This window comes from Diceros bicornis, chromosome 17, assembly GCF_020826845.1.
Source record: "Diceros bicornis minor isolate mBicDic1 chromosome 17, mDicBic1.mat.cur, whole genome shotgun sequence".
In the NCBI taxonomy this organism is placed as follows: domain Eukaryota; kingdom Metazoa; phylum Chordata; class Mammalia; order Perissodactyla; family Rhinocerotidae; genus Diceros; species Diceros bicornis.
In genome coordinates, this window is record NC_080756.1 from 50444119 (window position 1) to 50467881 (window position 23763).

Here is a 23763-nt window from a genome sequence, read left to right on the forward strand (position 1 = left end):
TTCCATACAAATTGTAGGATTCTTTTTCTATTGCTGTGAAAAATGCCATTGGACTCTTGATAGGAATAGCATTGAATATAAATCTGGCTTTGGGTAGTATGGACATTTTAACAATATTGATTCCTTTAATCTATGAACACAGGCTATCTTTCCATTTATTTGTGTCTTCTTCAATTTTTTTCATCAATGTTTTACAGTTTTCAGTGTAGAGATCTTTCACCTCCTTGGTTAAATTTATTACTATATATTGTGTTTTTTCGATGCTTTGAAAATGGGATTGTTTTCTTTATTTCTTAGTCAGAGAATTCATTGTTAGTGTATAGGAATGCAACTGATTTTTGTATGTTCATTTTGTATCCTGCAGCTTTATCTAACTTGTTTATTTGTTCTAACATCTTTTTGGTGGATCTTAAGATTTTCTATATATATGATCATGTCATCTGCAAATGGAGATGATTTTTCTTCTCCCTTTTCAGTTTGGATGCCTTTTATTTCTTTTTCTTGCTTGATTTCTCTGGCTAGGACTTCCATTTCTTTGTTGATTAAGAGTGGTAAAAGTGGCCACCCTTGTCTTATTCCTACCTTAGAGGAAACCCTTTCAACCTTATAATATAGAGTATGATGTTAGCTGTGGGCTTGTCATATATCAAATGCTTTTTCTCCATTTATTGAGATGATCATGTGATTTTCATCTTTCATTCTATTAATGTGATGTATCACGTTTATTGATTTGTATATGTTGAACCATCCTTGCATCATAGGAATGAATCCCACTTCATCATGGTGTATGATCCTTATAAGGTACTGTTGAAATTAGTTTGCTAGTATTTCGCTGAGAATTTTGCGTGTATATTCATTAGGGATATTGGCCCATAGTTTTCTTTTCTTGTGGTATCCTTAACTGTCTTTGGTATCAGGGTGATACTGGCCTCATCGAATGAGTCTTGGAGTGTTTCCTTCCCTTCAATTTTTGGAAGAGTTTGAGAAGGATTGGCGTTAATTCTTTAAATGTTTGGTAGAATTCACCAATGAAACCACCTGGTCCTTGGACTTTCTTTGTTAAGAGGTTTTAGATTACTGATTCAATCTCCTTAGTCATTATTGGACTGTTCAGATTTTCTATTTCTTCATGATTCAGTCTTGGTAGGTTGCATGTTTCCAGGAGTATATCCATTTCTTATAGATTGTCCAGTTTTTTGGCATATACTTGTTCATAGTGGTCTTTTATGTCCTTTATGTTTCTGGGTGTCCATTACAAAGTCTCTATTTCCATTTATAAGTTTATGTCTTTGGGCCTTCTCTCTTTCATCTTGGTTAGTCTAGCTAAGGTTTTGTCAATTTAGTTATCTTTTCAAGGAACCAAATCCTATTTTTGTTAATTTTTCTGTTGTTTTCCTGTTCTCTATTTCACTTATTTCTGCTTTAATCCTTATTTTCTTCATTCAGTTAACCTTCGGCTTAATTGTTATGATTTTTATAGTTCCTAGAGGTATAAGTTATGTTGTTTATTTGAGATCCTTCTTTTTTCTTTATGTATGTTTTCGTCACAATAAAGTATCCCTCTTACAACTATCTTTGCTTCATCCCATAAGTCTTTGTATGTTGTGTTTCCATTTTTGTTTGACTCATGATACTTTTTAATTTCCCTTTTGATTTCTTCTTTGATCCATTGGTTGTTCAGCAGGGTATTGTTTAGTTTCCATGTATTTGTGAATTTTTCAGCTTTCATCTTGTTATTGATGTCTAGTTACATTTAATTGTGGTTGGAAAAGATACTTGTTATTATTTATCCTTAAATGTTTTGAGACTTGCTTTGTGGCCTAACATATTATCTACCCTAGAATATGTTCCACATGCACTTGCGAAGAACATGCATTCTGCTACTGTTGCATGGGGTATTCTGTATATGTTTGTTGAGTCCATTTGGTCTGTAGTGTTGTTCCAATCCTCTGTTTCCTTATTGATTTTCTGTCAGGATGATCTATCCTTTAGTGAAAGTGGGATATTAAAGTCCTCAAATGTTATTCTATTGCTATTTATTTCTCCTTTTATTTCTGTTAATATTTGTTTTATGTATTTAGGTAGTTTGATGTTAGGGTATAAATGTTTTCAATTGTTCTATCTTCTTGATGAGTTGACTCATATGTCATCATAATGACTTCTTCCTCTTTTGACCATTTTTACTTAAAGTTTCTTTTGTCAATATAAATATTGCCACCTCTTCTTTCTTTTGATTACCTTTTGCTGGAAATATCTTTTTCCTTCTCTTTACTCTCAGTCTATGTGTATTCTTTAGTTAAAGTGAGTCTCTTGTAGGCAGCATATTGTTGGATTTTGTATTTTTATCCATTCAACTGTTCTATGTTTTTTGATTAGAGAATTTAAAATATTTATGTTTAAAGTAACAATTATTAGTGAAAAAGATACTGTTGACAATTTGTTATTTGTATTCTGACTGTTTTATGGGTCCTATGGTTTTTGCTTCCTCTCTTGCTGTCTTCCTTTCTGATTTTATGACATTTTGTAGTGGTATACTTTGACTCATTTCTTATAATCTTTTGTGTATCTACTACAGTGTTTTTCTTTTTGTTTACCATGAGGCCTACATAAAATATCTTATATTTATAACATCATATTTTAAACTGATAAGAACTTAACTTCAGTAGCATACATAAGCTTCACACTTTTACTCCTCCCCTCACATTTTAGGTTACAAATGTCACAATTTCCATCTTTTTTACATTGTTTATCAGCTAATGAATTGTTATAGTTATTCTTATTTAAAACATTTGTTTTTTAACTTTTAAACTAGAGTTGTAAATAAACTATGAACTACTGTTACAATATCAGAGAATCTGACTTTGACTATATATTTACCATTCCTATTGAGTTTTACACGTACATTCATATTTTTATATCATCTATTTCCTCTTGAAGAACTCCCTTTAACATTTCTTATAAGGCAAGTCAAGTTGTGAAGAACTCATTTAGTTTTTCTTTGCTCAGAGAAGCTGTCATCTCTCCTTCATTTCTGAAGGACAGCTTAGCCAGGTATATTATTCTTGGTTGAGTTTTTCTTTCAATATTTTGAATATTGTTCCAATCTCTCCTGGTCTGCCAAGTTTCTTTTGAGAAAATCATCTATTGTCTTATGGGGTTTTTCTGTATGTGTAGAGTCATTTTTCTCTTGAGGCTTTCAAAATTCTTTCTTTGTCTTCACCTCTTGACAATTTAATTCTAATGTGCATCAGTGTAGCCCTTTTCAGATTCAATTGATTTTAAGTCCTTCGTGCCTCATGAATCTAGATGACCATTTCTCTCACCATGTTTGAGGAATTTTCAGCAATTATTGCTTTAAATATACTTCTTGTCACTCTCTTTTTCTCTTCCTCTTCTGCGATTCCCATAAAGCATACATTGTTTCTATTGAGGATGTCCTATAAGTCCCATTGGCTTTCTTTACTCTTTCATTCTTTTTTTCTTTTTTATCCTCTGACTTTATGATTTCAAATGACCTATCTTCTAGTTCACTAATTCTCTCTCTCTCTCTTTTTTTTTTTTTTGGCTTGGTCAAGTACTGTTGAAGCTTTCAATTGATTTCTTCAGGTGAGTCATTGTATTCTTAAACTCTAGGATTTCTGTTTGTTTGAGTTTTTTCAACAAAATTTCTTTGTTGAACTTCTAGTTTTTTTCATGTAATATTTTCCTAATGTTGTTTAGTTGTCTTTCTGTATGTTATTATACATCACTAAACTTCTTTAAGAGGATTATTCTGAATACTTTATCAGATAGTTAATAGATTTCCATTTCTTTAGGGTCAGTCATTGGAGCTTTATTAGTTTCCTTTGGTGGTGTCATGTTTACCTGATTCTTTGTGATCTTTGATTCCTTTTGTTGGTTTCGCACATTTGAGTAAGTGATTTCCTCTTTCAGGCTTTACAGATTTGCTTGGCATGGACAGTTCTTTATCAATCAGCTCATCTTGGGGTTATGAACAGGTCTGCTCCTATTATCCTTGAGCAGGTGGGCCTTGCTATTGAGGTCTCTCTTTGGGTGAGGTCTTTATTTGGATGAGGTAACTGACTGTTCACTGAAATAAGGGGTGGTGCTACTGGCCAGGCTCTGTGGTTGTATAGGCCTGCTAGTGGCTCCACATCCTGTGTGTGGCTCCACATTCAAGTGGGACCATAGTGTGTGCTCCCTCATTGGATGGAGTTGCTGGCTATGCTCCATGGTCTGATGGGGCCGCTGGCTGGGCTGTACCTTTGTCAGGTGAGGTTGCTGGCTGTGTTCCCTGGCAGGGTGGTACCACTGGTTGGACTCTTCAGTTGGCCTAGGTTATGGGCTTGGCTCTGCAATCATTCATGGTTCAGTTAGATTCAGGCTGAAGTCCTTGACTGGATGGTATTTCGGCTGGGCTCTGCAATTAGGCCAGGTCTCAGAGATGGTGTTTTGGTCAGACAAAACTTCAGGTTTTCTATGCAATCAGTTTGGGCTGCAGACTGTGACCTGAAGTTGGGCAGGGCCACAGACCATGCTCTGCTGTTGTGCAAAGTCACTGGCCAGGCTCTTTGGTTGCGAGAGGCCTCTCATGTGTCCTGCAGTTGCATGGGCCTAGACACTGTGTGCCATAGTTGGGCATGGTTCTGCCCAAGTTATGCCATCATTTGGGTCCATAGGCAGTGCTCTGTCATTGGACAGGGTCACTGGCTTGGCTCCTTGCTTGGGCGAGGCCACAGGTTGTGTTCAGCAATCAGACAAGGCCATAGGCTAGGTTCTGCTGTGGGGTGGGTCTGTAGGCTGGGCTCTATGGATGGGTGGTACCATAGACTGTGTCCTGAGGCTGTCCAGAGTATCTGTTAGGCTGTCTCTTTATGCAGAACCAGAGGCTATATTTAACAGTTAATCAAGATTGCTGGCTTAATTCCCTGCCCAAGTGTTGTTGTAGGATAGGCTCCACAGCTGCCCCAATTCTCTAGTCTGGCATCCTTGTAGAACAGAACTAGAGGCTATCCTTAGCAGTTGTGGGGCTGCAAATATGATTTCCTGCCAAGGCAGTGTTGTAAAATGGGCTCCACAGCCAGCATGGCTTGCTGGCTGGTGACCTGAACTAGGCAGAATTGACGTTTGAGCTCCCTGGCCAGACAGGTTCACCAGCTCAGCTCTGCAGATGGGCAGAGCCACTGGCTGGGCTTTTTACTTGGATGCTGCTGCAAGCATGACTGTAGGATGGGCTACTCAGCTGCCCAAGTTCTCTAAATAGGCTTTCTGGTCTGATAAGGCTGGGGGCTATATTCAGCAGTAGGTAGGCCTTTGAATTAGCCTCCATCCCTGGGCAGGGCCATAGAACAGGCTCCATGGTCAGCATGGCTAACTGACTGGTGACCTGAACCAGGCAGAGTTGTCCACTGTGCTCCCTGGCCATATGGGGCCACTGGCTCAGCTTTGCAGATGGTCAGCACCACTGAGACACAGCTGTAAGTAGGAATATGGTCCACCAATGTCTGAACACTTGTTATAGTCAAGCTGCACAGATTTCCCCAATGCCCCAAGTGAGGCGAGACCCAAGTGGCCCTCCTGGTAAGTCCCTAAATTCTTCCTCCTGGTGAAAGTGGATTTCTACCTTCAGCTCTCTTTTTCCCACTGGAGAAACCATAGGCCTGGGGACCCTCTTGGTGAGGCTCTGTGCTGGCCTTGTGGAAGGGCACTGCAGTCAGAATGTATCTGGTCCTCTTACTCCTCGAATGCAGTCCTTCTCAGTCTCAGTGGTTCATATGGGTGCATCAGCCTCACCCCCTTGTTCTGGGATTTTCACAATGGTGTCCCATCTGTGGATAGTTGCTGGTTGGTCTTGTGAAGAGGACAGAAGTTGGGAATGACTTATGTCATTTTGATGATGTCACTCTCCCATATAATTCCTAAATTATGAGAAACAAGATTAAAATTATGGGATAGGAAATTTGATTTTTTAAAATATTATGCATGTAGAGTGATGTCAGCATCATGGCAGAGTGAGCTTTCCCGTGAACTCTTCCCCCGACAAGATATAACAAAAGCAACAGTCACAGACCAACAACGGAATCCCAGACAGGAAAACCTAGAGCGGAGGGATCCACTGCGGCACATCTGAGAGCGGAACGTGCTGGGCCCCTGGAGGAAGTGGGGAGAGGTAAGGAGAACTCCTCTCCCTCCCCATCAGATCAGTGATCCCAGTCCACGCGGCTCCCAGAGAGGGCGGAGGGGAAACCGTGGCTCTTCGGACTCTCTCAGCCAGTGGGAAACTCCCGCACAGAGGACCCAGAGGAGCCACAGGGCTACCATCAACATCTGAGCACCCCAGAGAGCAGATAAAGAGGGGCAAACGAGAAGCCTCCCACGTCAGGGACCCAGAGGGCAAAAGAGAGAGCTCCTCCCTCCCCGCAACCCAGACTCTGCAGCTCAACCGACCAGACCAGACCTAGTGATCCGTGGCAGACCTGATCAAAGGACTGGACCCGTGGATCTCAGCGGGGAAAAAAAAAACAAAACAAAACTGCGGATCACAGCAGAAAAACCGGGGCAGAGCGCAGGGGGCTTAGACTACACAGCCCTTTACCACCAGACAGGGGCGGCAGGTGGAAATTGCAACCAGAGACTTCCAGGATGAGGAAAAACAAAACCAACACAGGAACCACAATGCAAAAATATATGAAATCACCAGACCAGAAACAAAATGACAAGCACCCAGAAATCAACCCTGAAGACACAGAAATCCATAAACTAAATGACAGAGATTTCAAAATAGCTATCATAAAAACACTCAACGAAATACAAGACAACACAGACAAACAATTCAATGAGATTAGGAGTTTCTTCACAAAAGAGATTGAAATCATAAAGAAAAACCAATCAGTGCTGATGGAGATGAGGAACACGATGGAGGAGATAAAGGAGAATCTGGAATCTTTAAAGAACATAGCTGACAATATGGAGGAAAGAATTAGTACTTTAGAGGATAGGAATACAGATATACTCCAGATGGAAGAGGAGAGAGAACTAAGACTAAAAAGAAATGAAGAAAGACTCCGAGAAATATCTGACTCTATTAGAAAATGTAACATAAGAATTATAGGTATTCCTGAGGGAGAGGAGAGGAAAAGAGGAACAGAGAGCCTATTCAAGGAAATAATAGCTGAGAATTTCCCAAATCTGGGGAAGGAGCAGGAAATACCAGTAAGCGAAGCCAACAGGACATCTGTATACATTAACAGACAAAGGCCTTCACCATGACACCTAGTGGTAAGGCTAGCCAGAGTCAATGACAAAGAAACAATATTAAGGGCAGCTAGACAAAAACAAAAAATAACGTACAAAGGAACTCCCATCAGGCTCTCAACGGATTTCTCAACAGAAACTTTTCAGGCTAGAAGAGACTGGAATGATATATTCAAAATACTGAAAGACAAAAACTTTCAGCCAAGAATACTCTATCCAGCAAAAATATCCATCAAATATGATGGAGAAATAGTAACTCTCCCAGATAAACAAAAGCTAAGGGAGTTCATGGCCACGAGACCCCCACTACAAGAAATACTCAAGAAGGCCCTCAGGCCTGAAAAAAAGAAGAGAAAGGGAACACAAAGCTTGGAGGAAGGAGAAAAGTAGGTAGACAAAATCAGAGAAATAGTAGATCTTTACTGGAATAGGTTAGCAACCACTTAAATACTAAATTCAAAGATCAAAGGAAGAAATTCACCAAAAATAAATTTAACCTCATCACTGTAAACACACAGCCACAACACAAGATAGAATAAGGTATAACAAGAACAACTTAGAAGGGGAAGAGGAAAGTGATTGAATTGACTTAGTATAAGGAAATAGGAGGCCATCAGATAATGGACTATCTCATACACAAGATTTTTTGCCCAAACCTAAAGGTAACCACTAAACAAATAATCAAAGCAAAACCACATATGATAAACAAAGAGAAAACTAGAAGAATCATAAGACAGAACAACCAAACTGAATTAGCAGTCCAAAACAAATGGGACAAGAAACAAAGGAAATGCAAAAGAACCAGAAAATAAGTGACAAAACAGCAACACTAAGCCCTCATATATCAATAATTACCCTAAATGTAAATGGATTGAACTCTCCAATCAAAAGATACAGAGTGGCAGGATGGATTAAAAAGCAAGACCCAACAATATGCTGCCTTCAGGAAACACATCTCAGCACTAAGGACAAGCACAGGCTCAGAGGGAAAGGATGGAAGACAATACTCCAAGCTAATGGCAAACAAAAGAAAGCAGGTGTTGCCATACTCATATCAGACAAAGTAGACTTCAAGATAAAACAGGTTAAGAAAGACAAAGAAGGGAAATATATAATGATAAAAGGGACACTCCATCAAGAAGACATATCACTTATAAATATATATGCACCCAACATAGGGGCACCAATGTACATAAAGCAACTATTAACAAACCTAAAAGGAGAAATCAACAACAACACAATAATAGTAGGGGATCTTAACACCCCACTTACAGCAATGGATAGATCATCCAGACAAAAGGTCAATAAAGAAAGAGTAGACTTAAATGAAAAACTGGACGAGATGGACGTAGTAGACATATACAGAGCACTCCATCCAAAAACAGCTGACTACACATTCTTCTCAAGTGCGCATGGAACATTCTCTAGGATAGACCATATGTTGGCAAACAGAGCAAGCCTCAATAAATTTAAGAAGATTGAAATCATCACAAGCATCTTTTCAGACCATAAGGCTATGAAACTGGAAATGAATCATGAAAAAAAAACTGGGAAAGTGACAAAAATGTGGAGATTAAACAACATGCTACTGAACAACCAATGGATCATTGATGAAATTAAAGGAAAAATCAAAAACTATTTGGAAACAAACGAAAATGATAACATGCCATATCAAACCATATGGGATGCAGCAAAAGCGGTCCTGAGAGGGAAACTCATAGCGATACAAGCCCACCTTAACAAACAAGAAAAAGCCCTAATAGGCAACCTTAAATTACACCTAACAGAACTAGAAAAAGAAGAACAAACAAATCCCAAAGCCAGCAGAAGGAGAGAAATAATAAAAATCAGAGCAGAAATAAATGAAATTGAGACCAAAAAAACAGTAGAAAGGATTAATGAAACAAAGAGTTGGTTCTTCGAGAAGATAAACAAAATCGACAAACCCTTAGCCAGGCTTACTAAGAAAAAAAGAGAAAAGGCTCAAGTAAATAAAATTAGAAATGAAAGAGGAGAAATTACAACAGATACCATGGAAATACAGAGGATTATAAGAGAATACTATGAGAAATTATATGCCAACAAATTGGACAATCTAGAAGAAATGGATAAATTCTTAGACTTATACAACCTACCAAAATTGAACCAAGAAGAAATGGAGAATCTGAATAGACCAATAACAAGTAAAGAGATTGTAATAGTAATCAAAAACCTCCCAAAAAATAAAAGTCCAGGACCAGATGGCTTCTCCAGTGAATTTTACCAAACATTCAAAGAAGACTTAATACCCATCCTTCTCAAACTATTCCAAAAAATAGAGGAAGATGAAACACTTCCTAAATCATTCTACGAGGCCAACATCACCGTGATACCAAAACCAGACAAAGACAATACAAAGAAAGAAAATTACAGGCCAATATCGCTGATGAACATTGATGCAAAAATCCTCAACAAAATATTGGCAAACCGAATACAACAATACATTAAAAAGATCATACACCATGATCAAGTGGGATTTATACCAGGGACGCAGGGATGGTTTGACATCCGCAAATCAATCAACGTGATACATCACATCAACAAAACAAAGAATAAAAACCACATGATCATCTCAATAGATGCAGAGAAGACATTTGACAAGATACAACATCCATTTATGATAAAAACTCTCAATAAAATGGGAATAGAAGGAAAGTACCTCAACATAATAAAGGCCATATATGACAAACCCACAGCTAACATCATACTCAACAGGGAAAGACTGAAAGCCATTCCTCTGAGAACAGGAACGAGGCAGGGCTGCCCACTCTCACCACTCCTGTTCAACATAGTACTGGAGGTTTTGGCCAGAGCAATTAGGCAAGAAAAAGGAATAAAAGGAATCCAAATAGGTAACGAAGAAGTGAAACTCTCACTATTTGCAGATGACATGATTGTATATATAAAAAACCCTAAAGAATCTGTTAGAAAACTATTAGAAACAATCAACAACTACAGCAAAGTTGCAGGGTACAAAATCAATTTACAAAAATCAGTTGCATTTCTATATGCTAATAATGAACTAACAGAAAGAGAGCTCAAAAAGATAATACCATTTACAATTGCATCAAAAAGAATAAAATACCTAGGAATAAATCTTACCAAGGAGGTGAAGGACCTATACAATGAGAACTACAAGACATTATTGAAAGAAATCCATGATGACATAAAGAAATGTAAAGATATCCCATGCACGTGGATTGGAAGAATAAACATAGTTAAAATGTCTATATTACCTAAAGCAATCTACAGATTCAATGCAATCCCAATCAGAATCCCAATGACATTCTTCACAGAAATAGAAAAAAGAATACTAAAATTTATACGGGGCAACAAAAGACCCCGAATAGCTAAAGAAATCCTAAAGAAAAAGAACAAAGCAGGAGGCATCACAATCCCTGACTACAAAACATACTACAAAGCAATAGTAATCAAAACAGCATGGTACTGGTACAAAAACAGACACACAGATCAATGGAACAGAATTGAAAGCCCAGAAATAAAACCACACATATATGGACAGCTAATTTTCGACAAAGGTGCTAAGAACATGCAATGGAGAAAGGAAAATCTCTTCAATAAATGGTGTTGGGAAAACTGGACAGCCACATGCAAAAGAATGAAAGTGGACCATGTGCTATCGCCATTCACAAAAATTAACTCAAAATGGATCAAAGACCTGAAGGTGAGACCTGAAACTACAAAACTCATAGAAGAAAATATAGGCAACACACTATTTGACATTGGTTTTAAAGGAATCTTTTTGGATGACATGCCTACCCAGACTAGGGAAACTAAAGAAAAAATAAACAAGTGGGACTTTATCAGATTAAAGAGCTTTTATAAGACAAATGAAACCAGAATCAAGATGAACAGACAACCAACCAGCTGGGAGAGAATATTTGCAAAACATACATCTGACAAGGGGTTGATCTCCATAATATATAAAGAACTCACACAATTGAACAACAAAAAAACAAACAACCCGATCAAAAAATGGGCAGAGGAAATGAACAGACACTTCTCCAAGGAAGATATACAGATGGCCAATAGGCACATGAAAAGATGCTCAACATCACTAATCATCAGGGAAACGCAAATCAAAACAACACTAAGATACCGCCTCACGCCTGTTAGAATGGCTATAATCACCAAGACAAAAAACAACAAATGTTGAGAGGATGTGGAGAAACAGGAACCCTCACACACAGCTGGTGGGAATGCAAATTGGTGCAGCCTCTATGGAAAACGGTATGGAGATTCCTCAAAGAATTAAAAATAGAGATGTCCTATGATCCAGCCATCCCACTACTGGGAATCTATCCAAAGCACCTGAAATCAACAATCCAAAGAGGCTTATGCACCCCTATGTTCATTGCAGCATTATTCACCATAGCCAAGAAGTGAAAGCAACCTAAGTGTCCCTCGACTGACGATTGGATTAAGAAATGTGGTATATATATACAATGGAATACTACTCAGCCATAAAAAAAGACAAAATCGTTCCATTTGCAACAACATGGATGGGTCTGGAGTGTATTATGTTAAGTGAAATAAGCCAGAAAGAGAAAGACAAACACTGTATGATCTCACTCATATGTGGAATATAAACCAACACATGGACAGAGAAAACTGGACTGTGGTTACCAGGGGCAGTGGGGGTTGGAGGTGGGCACAAGGGGTGAAGGGAGTCATATATATGGTGATGGACAAACAAAAATGTACAACCCAAAATTTCACAATGTTATAAACCATTAAAACATCAATTAAAAAAAATTTGCATGTATTTTCTTCATTTTGAAAATCAAAAGGAAATCTTAGTTTAACAGGGTTATATTTTACCTACTAATGTAACTGTCTTGTACTGTTGAATTTCAGACTTTCAAACTTCTTGTAAATATCAGAATATGTTGGATAATCACACCCAGGAATACGGGAACTCCATGATTCACATGAAAAATAGATGCTTTTCAAAGGATCACTTAAATTCAGGTATATCGTAAAATATAAACATTAGTAATTAAAAGTTGGTGTAACAAGTTATTGCCAGGCAACCTCCATTTCATTATTAAACTGATGATCTGCAAACGTTAAGTATTGTAGACATATTTTTCAAGGGGATTGCAATTTCTTACCACATGGTCTGCTGACATATTTGAATTGGGGATAATCAAAGTTTAGTAGTTTCTGTTCATTGACCCATCAGCTAATTGATTTTGCAAATAATAGGGGAAATGAAAGTTTTTAAACCTATTTCAGAGCTGTATGAATCAGCAGAGGGATTTATTCAGTACATTTAATTTATAGTATGCATATGGTATAGTATAATTGTTTTGTAGTTTCGTATTCGGCTATAGAACAATATTGTCCATTGTTCCTTTGTAAAACTCTACTCTTGTATGTATAGTTGTGCTAACTAGACTTCCTTCAAACAAAGCCCAACTCCTGACTTGCTCATATGGGTGAAGTTCACCTTGCAGGCAATTCTATTCTGTCTCTCAAAGTCGTGAACAACCTGAAAATCAAGGAACTTCCCTTCATTAAGTCATCAACTGAAGCAGCCAATTCAATAGGACTCATATCCATATACATTTACTGATTTTGAATAAACACTGTGGTAGGACATTGACTTTCTGTCCATATTGCTTATCACTACCAGTTGTCTTAAAGTTTTCCTACTAGCGTATAATTCAGTTACCTTGGTTTTGCCTTCTGTGACAATAACTTTGAGGATGACTTTTTGGTAAATCATATTTTTTCTTTTTACATTTTTCAGATAGCAAAATTTGATGGGTAGGAGAAGGGAAAAATGGATTGTTTTCTTTCTTAAACAAATAATTACTGTTTTTATGAAGCTAGAAAACTCATGGAGGAAAAGGGTTCTTAGTGTAGGTACAAAAATTAAATGATGAGAACAACTCAGTTTGTAAACTCTTGAATATTTCCTTCTTTGGACTCATTCTGTGGTGCCCATGGCATTGGAGAAAGCTTTGCAGAAAAAACTACTGTTTCCCTCTCAACAACAAATATGTTATTTTTGCCTCCTGATGCAACAACGATGTCCTCAGATTTCATGGAGAGCAATAACACTGTCGTGGGAGATCAAAATTGGCCATCCTGAAATATGTCTCTTTACTTTGATTGTTTTCTCTGATGCACATTTGACCTCCCCCCAACTTCGTAAAGAATTTAACATAGAAGACCTGTTTCAGGAAGGAGCCACTACCATATGATGGCTGTAATATAATGTAAAATAGATGTTACAGTAGGAAAGGCACCACCAAGCCCATCTTATCAAAAATTCTGTCTCTCCCCAGCTACATTCTCTAGGTGGCCCTGAAAAGAGTTGCCAGACAAACATTTACATATATAAGGGAAATATCCATTTATAAACGTATCTCCATCTCTGTACTGGGAAGAGGGGGAGATGATCTTATTTCTGGAAACACTTTTCAGTAGGGAAGGAGAGGACTTAAATCTGCATACTCTTGATAACTGTGATTTTTGTCTCCCTGTCTCCCCTCTCCACCCCCAATATCCTCCTTTGTCTTTAGCTGAAGATAGTATTTAGGATGAGAATCTCTGCCATTTTGTGTGGAAACTCAGTTTCCCTGGTTTCTCCCATGTAACATATTATTAAACTTGGTATTATTTTCTCCCGCTAACCTGTCTTTTAATTATTTGGCCAGCCATAAGAACCTTAAGGGAAAGAGTGGAGGGGGATTCTCCCTCTTCCCCAACACTGTAGGACAGGGAAGGTTGTCTGGATCACAGCTCCCAAGAGGAGAAACTTTCCAAAGGGAATCAAACTAACTTTTTTTTTTTTATAGAAAAGTATGGAGAAGCATACAAAAACAAATGGTCTTGTTGTGGAGAGAAATGCTACTATTTTTCTGACAAAGATAAAAACTTTGAAGAGAGTCATAAATTCTGCATCATCCTTGGCTCGCATCTTTTGAACATAGAGGATAAGGATGAACAGATAATGAGTTTTGAAATGGTAATTTTTCCATATATTTTGTACCCAAGGAAAAAACTGCTTTAAAAAATTTTAAGAACAGCTGAAAATAATAACAATGTGTTTGTTAAATGACAATGAGTTATCTTTGCAAGTCAAATGGAATGATTGATGAGAAATAAAAGGGCTCTGTCGTTATTGAGACTTACAGTGTCAGAGTTATATTTCTGTTTAGGGACAAAGCTTTAAGCTCTGGTGATGATGCTCTGTGTCTGCTCTAGGAAGCAAACTGAGGTTGCTGAACAAAAGGACATCTCTAGTGAGCTATCATGGTCGTTGTCCTGTTTTTGTCTTGTTATATTTTGAAGTCCATTGATAGTAAAACATCTTTCAGTGTGTGAATACTTGTGCCACATAGGGAATGATTAGGCAATGATAATCAATCCTAATAGAAATATAAAAAGAGTTTAAAAAAATTATCATTCTTTGTGTTCACGTTACTTTCATGGTTGTATTGTCTAAAAGAGACAGAAGGACTAAATCACATGAAGGGTTCTCTCTTCACAGAAACTTCTTCAATCTTGAGTGTCTTATTTTTACTGGATTGGATTATCTAGAAAAGGAATTGTCAGCCCCGCAATGTGGGAAGATGGTTCCTTGATGCATTATAGTTTGTGAGTATTCAAGACATATTTGAGATCTTCAGTTTATTTGTTATTAACTATGGAAATGAGTTACTCAGACAAGTTTCACAAAGCAAGGTTTTCTGACCTCAATAGCAACTCTAACAGATGAATTTTAGTTTCATAATACATCCTGGGCATTAGAAACACACTGCAGACTTCTCTGCTTCTACACTTGTATTCCTGTGATTTACTCAACCAGCTATGCTTTTCCCTTAGTACTCGCAGTTAAAATTTACGTTCTTATTGAAGCCATTCTTGATCTCCTATTTTGGAATTCTTTCCTCCTCTATGCTTCTAAATCACTTTTTTTCCTTTTACTATTTCATGTCCAATCTAGAGTTTAGTGACTCTCATCTCTTGTTCACGCACAGCACACAACACATAATACTTGGTGGTTGTTTAACAAAATTTTAAAAATGTATCAATATGGATAGTAACAAATTTTTCTAGATTTGGAAATATATATAGAGAGGGTAACTGGAAATGGAGTTTCAGTGACTGGTTTCATGGTCTAAATCAAATAGTTATACAGTGTTATGCTGTATTTATTTTCACTATCTATTTAGATAGTGTTTGCTATCTAGCAAAGCACATTCCATATCACAAACAGGTATGACTAACAAGAAACAATTTGAAAATGAGTTGGATTGAGCTCAGTGTAATATTCTTTTCCATTTTTTCATGATAAATTTTTCTATGATGCGTGGAATTATAGAATTTTAGACCTATAAATAATGTTGGAGATAGATGAATTTCTTTTTACAGGTGCTACATAAACTAACAAAGTCCTAACAACTATTGATGGCAGAGTACTTTGCTCTTTGCTATATTTTTGTTCCAAATTTGCAGTTTCTCACATGAGATATATGTTTTATATATCTCCATATTTGCATATGGTAAACCCTTTATCTGGATTACCTTTAACTCCACTCTTCATCTGGTTAGATCCTATTCAATAATTTATTACATAATTAGGTCAGTCATTTATTCATTCACACATGGAAAGCCATGTGCCATGTTCTGTGTAGTGGCTGGACATATAATGGAAAGCTAGGTAGACATAGTCCCTCTTCACAAAGTGTGTGTCTTCTTTACAAGTCAGCTTAAATGTTACCACATCCAAATAGCTTTCCCTGGCAAACTCTTTCCCCTTTTTCTGAGTTAGAAGCCCCTCTTCAATGGCCAGTGAATGTGTCCTTCCCTCAGAATGTGAACTCCTTGAGGACAGGAATAGATTTTCTCTGCATCTGTATTTTAGGGCCTTGATGTATGGTGGTGCTTTAGAAATGTTTATTGAGTGAACAAACAGAGAAATACCTAAATATATAACTCTCTTGTCCAAATCGTTTATCCACCGAGAATACAATTTATATCTGATCATTAGGCTCAGTTTTCTTTTTTTCCTCTCATTAGCAGGCCTCTACAAGGTTCAAATATAAACAACAACAACTGTGTGTATATCACAGCAACTAAAGTGGCCGCTGGTCCCTGTACCAGGCAGTTTTTCTTTATTTGTGAGAATTATACTAAATTTGATCTCAAATTGAGTGAAGATAAATGAAGTAATGAACAATCTGGTGCATCTACTTTTTACCTGCGGGATGCAGGTAAGTGCTCTGTGTTCTTGACACTGCTTTATTTGTGAGCTTAATTGCCTGTGTAAGAGAACTTGTAATTTGTTTTATTTTATTTTTTTATTTTTCTGTTTATTGCAGTAACATTGGTTTATAACATTGTATAAATTTCAGGTGTACCTCATTACACTTTTATTTCTGCATAGATTACATCATGTTCACCACTCAAATACTAATTACAACCCATCACCACACACATGTACCGAATTATCCCTTTCACCCTCCTCCTTCCCCCCTTCCCCTCTGGTAACCACCAATCCAATCTCTGTCTCTATGTGTTTGTTTCTTGTTGTTATTATCTACTACTTAATGAGGGAAATCATACGGTATTTGACCTTCTCCCTCTGACTTATTTCACTTTGCATAATACCCTCCATGTCCATCCATGTTGTCACAAATGGCTGGATTTCATCGTTTCTTATGGCTGAGTAGTATTCCATTGTGTGTATATATTCCATTGTGTATATATACCACATCTTCTTTATCCTTTCATCCCTTGGTGGGCACTTAGGTTGTTTCCAAGTCTTGGCTATTGTGAATAACGCTGCAGTGAACACAGGGGTGCATGTATTTTTACGCATTGGTGTTTTCAAGGAGAACTTGTAATTTGATGTAGATATTTTGAGTGTTAGAGTTTCATCTGCATGGGAAGACAGTGTATAAGTGGCTTCTTTGACTTGATTTCAAGTTGTATTTATTTTGATGAAAAATAAATATTATAATTCAGACATGATTAAAGAGATTCTTTTTTCCTCTGTTTAGCTGGATTTCCCTGCAACATATTGTATCCGTTATATACTTTGTGAAGAAATGACCAATACATCTGAATTATTTTGGAATTGAGGTTCAGGAAACACACCTTGTGAAATCACGATGGACTATGACATGACTACACACATTCTCCTTTTTCTGGGAAGTATATTAGTACCTTCAGATAGAATGAGTCTCATTTCTGTAACTTCCATTTTATCACTTTTAGGTTTCAAAAATTTTCACAATTAATATAATTAATAGTTGAAAAATAAAATAGAAGTATATTGAACAAAAACTGACTCTACATTCCCTTCTAATTTCTTCATGTCTCCAGTGTTCACTGTTAATTTGGTTTGTATCTTTCCAAACATTTTTTTCTAGCATTTACTACAAATAGTGCATGAACCTTTACTATGTATATATCTCTGTGAATGTACCTAAATATTTCTATAAAGTAGAAATCTAGAAAAGAAACTGAGATGTCAAATTGTATGCATCTTTAAAATCATGATTATAAGTAAATATCTACCTTCTAAAAATGTTGTCAGTTAGCACTTACACCTATTTTTTCAAATCCTTACTAATATTTTATATTATCAATTTTTTATTGTGAAATTTTTGTTGTACATTATTGTTTATCAGTCACCATATAAGTGCATCCCTCCACCCCTTGTGCCCACTGGCCACCCCCCTAGCCTCTGGTAACCACCAAACAGTTCTATCTGTGCATGTGTTGGTTTATCTTCCACATATGAGTGAAATCATGCCCTGTTTGTCTTTCTCTTTCTGGCTTATTTCACTTAACATAATACCCTCCAGGTCCATCCATGTTGTTGCAAATGGGATGATTTTGTCTTTCTTTATGGCTGAGTAGTATTCCATGGTACATATATACCACATCTTCTTTATCCATTCATCAGTCGAGGGACACTTAGGTTGCTTCCATGTCTTGGCTATAGTGAATAATGCTGTGATGAACATAGCGGTTCATAAGCTTTTTTGGATTGTTGATTTCAGGTTCCTTGGGTAGATACCCAGTAGTGGGATATCTGGATCATAAGACATTTCTATTTTTAATTTTTTGAGGAATCTCCATACTGTTTTCCATAGAGCCTGCACCAGTTTGCATTCCCACCAGCAGTGGATTAGGGTTCTCGTTTCTCCACAGCCTCTCCAGCATTTGTTGCTTTTTGTCTTGGTGATTATAGCCATTCTAATGGGTGTAAGGTGATATCTTAGTGTGGTTTTGATTTGCATTTCCCTGATGACTAGTGATGTTGAGCATCTTTTCATGTGCTTATTGGCCATCTGTATATCTTCTTTGGAGAGTTGTCTGTTCATTTCCTCTGCCTATTTTTTGATTGGGTTGTTCGTTTTTTTGTTATTCAGCTGTGTGAGTTCTTTATATATTATGGAAATTAATCCCTTGTCAGATATACGGTTTGCACATATCTTTTCCCAGCTGGTGGGTACCCTATTCATTTTGATCCTGGTTTCATTTACCTTGTAGAAGCTCTTTAATCGAGGAAATTCCACTTGTTTATTTTTTCTTTTGTTTCCCTTGTCTGAGTAGACATGGAATTCAAAAAGATCCATTTCTGGCTGATGGTGAGTAGTGTACTAGCTATATTTTCCCCCAGTGGTTTTATAGTTTCAGATCTCAGCTTCAGGTCTTTGATCCATTTTGAGTTAATTTTTGTGTATGGCAAAAGAAGATGGTCTACTTTCATTCTTTTGCAAGTGGCTGTCCAGTTTTCCAAGCACCATTTATTGAAGAGACTTTCCTTTCTCCACTGTATGTCCTTAGCTCTTTTGTCAAAGATTAGCTGCCCATAGATATCTGGTTTTATTTCTGGACTTTCAATTCTGTTCCATTGATCTGTGTATCAGTTTTTGTACCAGTGCCATGCTGTTTTACTTACTATTGCTTTGTAGTATGTTTTAAAGTCAAATGGAGGATTGTGATGCCTCCAGCCTTGCTCTTCTTTTTCAGGATTGCTTTAGCTAGATGGGGTCTTTTGTTGCCCCATATGATTGTTAGTATTCTTTGTTCTATTTCTGTGAAGGATGTCCTTGGGATTCTGATTGGGATTGCATTGAATCTGTAGATTGCTTTAGGTAGTATGGACATTTTAACTATGTTTATTCTTTCAATCCAAGTTCATGGGATATTTTTCCATTTCTTTATGTCATCATTGATTTCACTTAATAGTGTCTTATAGCTTTCATTGTATAGGTCTTTTGCTTCCTTGGTTAAATTTACTCCTAAATATTTTATTCTTTTTGTTGCAATTGTAAATGGGATTATCATCTTGAGTTCTCTTTCTGTTAGTTTGTCATTGGTATATAGAAGTGCAAATGATTTTGGCAAGTTGATTTTGTACCCTGCCACTTGGCTGTAGTTGTTGATTATTTATAATAGTTTTCCAATGGATTCTTTAAGGTTTTCAATATATAAGATCATGTCATCTGCAAACAGTGAGAGTTTCATTTCTTCATTGCCTATTTGGAGTACTTTTATTCCTTTTTCTTGCCTAATTGCTCTGGCCAGAACCTCCAGTACTGTGTTGAATAAGAGTGGTGAGAGTGGGCACCCTTGTCTTGTCCCTGTTTTCAGAGAGATGGCTTTCAGTTTTTCCCCATTGAGTATGATGTTGACTGTAGGTTTGTCATATATGGCCTTTATTATGTTAAGGTACTTTCTTTCTATACCCATTTTGTTGAGACATTTTATCATAAATGGATGTTGGATCTTATCAAAAGCCTTCTCTTCAACTATTGAGATGATCATATGGTTTTTATTCCTCGTTTTGTTAATGTGGTGTATCATATTGATTGATTTGCAGATGTTGAACCATCCCTGTGTCCCTGGTATAAATCCCACTTGATCATGGTGTATGATCTTTTTAATGTATTTCTGTATTTGGTTTGCCAACATTTTGTTGAGGATTTTAGCATCCATGTTCATCACGGATATTGGTATTAGTTTTCCTTCGTAGTATTATCTTTGCCTGGCTTTGGTATCAGGGTGATGTTGGCCTCATAGAATGTGTTGGGAAGTGTTCCATCTTCCTCTATTTTTTGGAATAGTTTGAGAAGGATAGGTATTAAGTCTTATTTGAATGTTCAGTAAAATTCTCCAGAGAAGCCATCTGGTCCTGGACTTTTATTTTTTGGGAGGTTTTTGATTACTGTTTCAATCTCTTTACTTGTGATTGGTCTATTCAGGTTCTCTATTTCTTCTTGATTCAGTTTTGGGAGGTTGTATGAGTCTAGGAATTTATCCATTTCTTCTAGATTGTCCAATTTGTTGGAATATAGTTTTTCATAGTATTCTTTTATAATCTTTTGTATTTTTATGGTATCTGTTGTAATTTCTCCTCTTTCATTTCTAATTTTATTTATTTGAGCCTTCTCTCTTTTTTTCTTGGAGAGTCTTGCTAAGGGTTTGTCAATTTTGTTTATCTTCTCAAAGAACAAGCTCTTTGTTTCACTGATCCTTTCTACTGTTCTTTTAATTTCAATTGCATTTCTTTCTGCTCTGATTTTTATTATTTCCCTCCTTCTGCTGACTTTAGGCTTTATTTGTTCCTCTTTTTCTAATTCTTTTAGGCGTAGTTTGAGGTTGCTTATTTGGGCTTTTTCTTGTTTGTTAAGGTTGGCCCGTATTGCTGACTTTCCCGCTCAGGACCGCTTTTGCCACATCCCATATGAGTTGGTATGGTGTATTTTCATTTTCATTTGTCTCCAGATATGCTTTGATTTCTCCTCTAATTTTGTCAATGATCTATTGGTGGTTTAGTAGCATGTTGTTGAGTCTCCACAGCTTTGTCACTTTCCTGTTTTTTTCCTTGTAGTTGATTTCTAACTTCATGGCATTATGGTCTGAAAAGATGCTTGTTATGATTTCAATCTTCTTAAATTTATATAAACATGCCTTGTTTCCCAAGATATGGTCTATTCTTGAGAATGTTCCATGCACGCTCGAGAAGAATGTGTAATCTGCTGTGTTCGGATGGAGTGCTCTGTATATGTCTATTAAGTCCATCTCATCTAGTTTTTCATTTAGGTCCATTATTTCCTTATTTATTTTTTGTCTGGATGATCTGTCCATTGATGAGAGTGGGGTGTTAAGATCCCCTACTATTATTGTATTGTTGTTAACATCTCCTTTTGGGTTTGTTAATAGTTGCTTTATGTACCTTGATGCTCCTGTATTGGGTGCATATATATTTAAAAGTTATATGTCTTCTTGGTGGAGTGTGACTTTTATCATTATATAATGCCCCTCTTTGTCTCTCATTACTTGTTTTATCTTGAAGTCAACTTTCTCTGATATAAGTATGGCAACACCTGCTTTCTTATGTTTGCCATTAGCTTGGAGTATTCTCTTCCATCCTTTCACTCTGAGCCTGTGTTTGTCTTTAGAGCTGAGATATGTTTCCTGTAGGCAGCATATTATTCGGTCTTGTTTTTTAATCCATCCCACCACTCTGTGTCTTTTGATTGGAGAGTTCAGTCCATTTACATTTAGGGTAATTATTGATATATGGGGGCTTGTTGTTGTTATTTTATCCCTCTTTTTCCGGTTCTTTTGCATTTCTTTTGTCTCTCATCACGTGTGTTTTGGACTGCCAATGCAGTTTGGTAGTTCTGTATGGGGTTTCTCTTAGTTTTCTCTTTCTTTATTGTGTGTGATTCTGTTCTGATTATTTGGTTAGTGGTTACCATGAAGTTTGTATAAAAAATCTCGTGGATGTGACAGTCCATTTTTTGATGGCCTCTTATTTCCTTAGACTAAGTTGATTCGATCCCTTCCCTCTTCCCCTTCTACATTTTTGTTGTCACATCTTATTCCTTCTTGTGTTGTGAGTTCATGTTTAACATAATGAGGTTATATTTATGCTTAGTGCTTACCTTCCCTTGATCTTTGGTTTTATAATTAAGTGTTTGCTAATCTATTCTGATAGAGGACTGCAATTTTTCTGATTTTGTTTACCTATTTTCCTCCTTGTTCAAAACTTTGAATCCCCTTTCTCTTTTTTTCCTCAGGGATGAGGGCCTTCTTGAGCACTTCTTGTACTGGGGGTCTTGTGGCAACGAACTCCCTTAGCTTTTGTTTATCTGGGATTGTTATTATTTCTCCATCATATCTGAAGGATATTTTTGCTGGATAGAGTATTCTTGGCTGAAAGTTTTTGTCCTTTAGACTTTTGAATATATCGTTCCACTCTCTCCTAGCCTGTAAAGTTTCTGTCGAGAAATCGGCTGAGAGCCTGACAGGAAGTCCTTTGTATGTTATTTTTTTTGTCTAGCTGCCCTTAATATTTTTTCTTTGTCATTGACTTTTGCCAGCTTTACTGCTATATACCTTGGAGAGGGTCTTTTCATGTTGATATATTCAGGAGATCTATTTATTTAATTCACTGGTATTTCCAGCTCCTTCCCCTGGTTTGGGAAGTTCTCAGATATTATTTCTTTGAACAAGTTCTCTGCTCCTTTTGCCCTCTCTTCTCCCTCTGGAATACCTATAATCCTTACATTGGATTTCCTAATTGAGTCAGATATTTCTCAGAGAGTTTCTTCATTTCTTTTTAGTCTTAGCTCTCTTTCCTCCTCCATCTGGAGCACTTCTGCATTGCTGTCCTCAATATTGCTAATTCTTTCCTCCATATTGTCAGCTTTGGTGCTTAAGGCTTCCAGATTTGTATTTATCTTCTCTATTGTGTTTTTCATCTCTAATATTTCTGATTGTTTTTTTTTTTAGTTTCAATCTCTTTTGTGAAGAAATTCCTGATTTCACTGAATTGTCTGTCTGTGTTTTCTTGTATTTCATTAAGCTTTTTTATGATGGTATTTTGAATTCTCTGTCATTAAGTTTATACATTTCTGTGCTTTCTGGGTTGACTTCTGGGTGCTTGTCATTTTCCTTTTGGTCTGGAGATTTAACATATTTTTTCATGGTGCCTGTTGGTGTTGGCTTACCTTTCCTCATAGTGAAAATATATGGTCACAGTTTCCTCTTGCTGCCACTGGGTGGGGGTCAAGGGCTGTGTATTCTGTCTCGCCTCAATCTGTGGGCACTCTTGTGAGCCTCTGGCTGATCTGTGGTGTGGCTGAGTGGAGGCTGCTGTGGGGGGGGGAAGCGTGGAAACAGCTGGAGCTGGAGCACAGCTGGGCTGAAGTAGCTGGGGCTCAGGTGTGGATCGGTTGAAGCAGCTGCAGCTGAAGTGCCACTGGGCCAAAGAAGCTGGCACTGGAGTGCACTGGGCCAAAGAAGCTGGAACTGGAGTGTGCTGGGCCGAAGAAGGAGGAACTGGAGTGCAGTGGGCTGAAGTTGCTGGAGCCAAGTCGGCTGGAGTCTGCACACAGGCCAAGCCGAAGCAGCCAGAGCCGGGAGGTGGGGGGCTGTCAAACCAAAGGAGCTGGGGGTGGGGCA

General features: G+C 37.3%; 1 long non-coding RNA gene across 4 annotated transcripts in view; it reads left to right on the forward strand.

The window, feature by feature from the left end:
* The window catches only part of LOC131416330 (uncharacterized), a 64261-nt gene extending 46363 nt beyond the window's left edge, over positions 1–17898 (forward strand). For 3 of the 4 annotated variants that reach the window (XR_009222580.1, XR_009222581.1, XR_009222579.1), the window contains 5 exons: positions 12172–12285; positions 14124–14293; positions 14819–14925; positions 16354–16544; positions 17334–17898. This is a non-coding gene — a long non-coding RNA (uncharacterized LOC131416330). Of the gene's footprint in view, positions 1–12171; positions 12286–14123; positions 14294–14802; positions 14926–16353; positions 16545–17333 lie in introns of all 4 variants that reach the window. The other variant, XR_009222582.1, reaches the window with a different exon arrangement.
* Positions 17899–23763: the final 5865 nt, after the last annotated feature.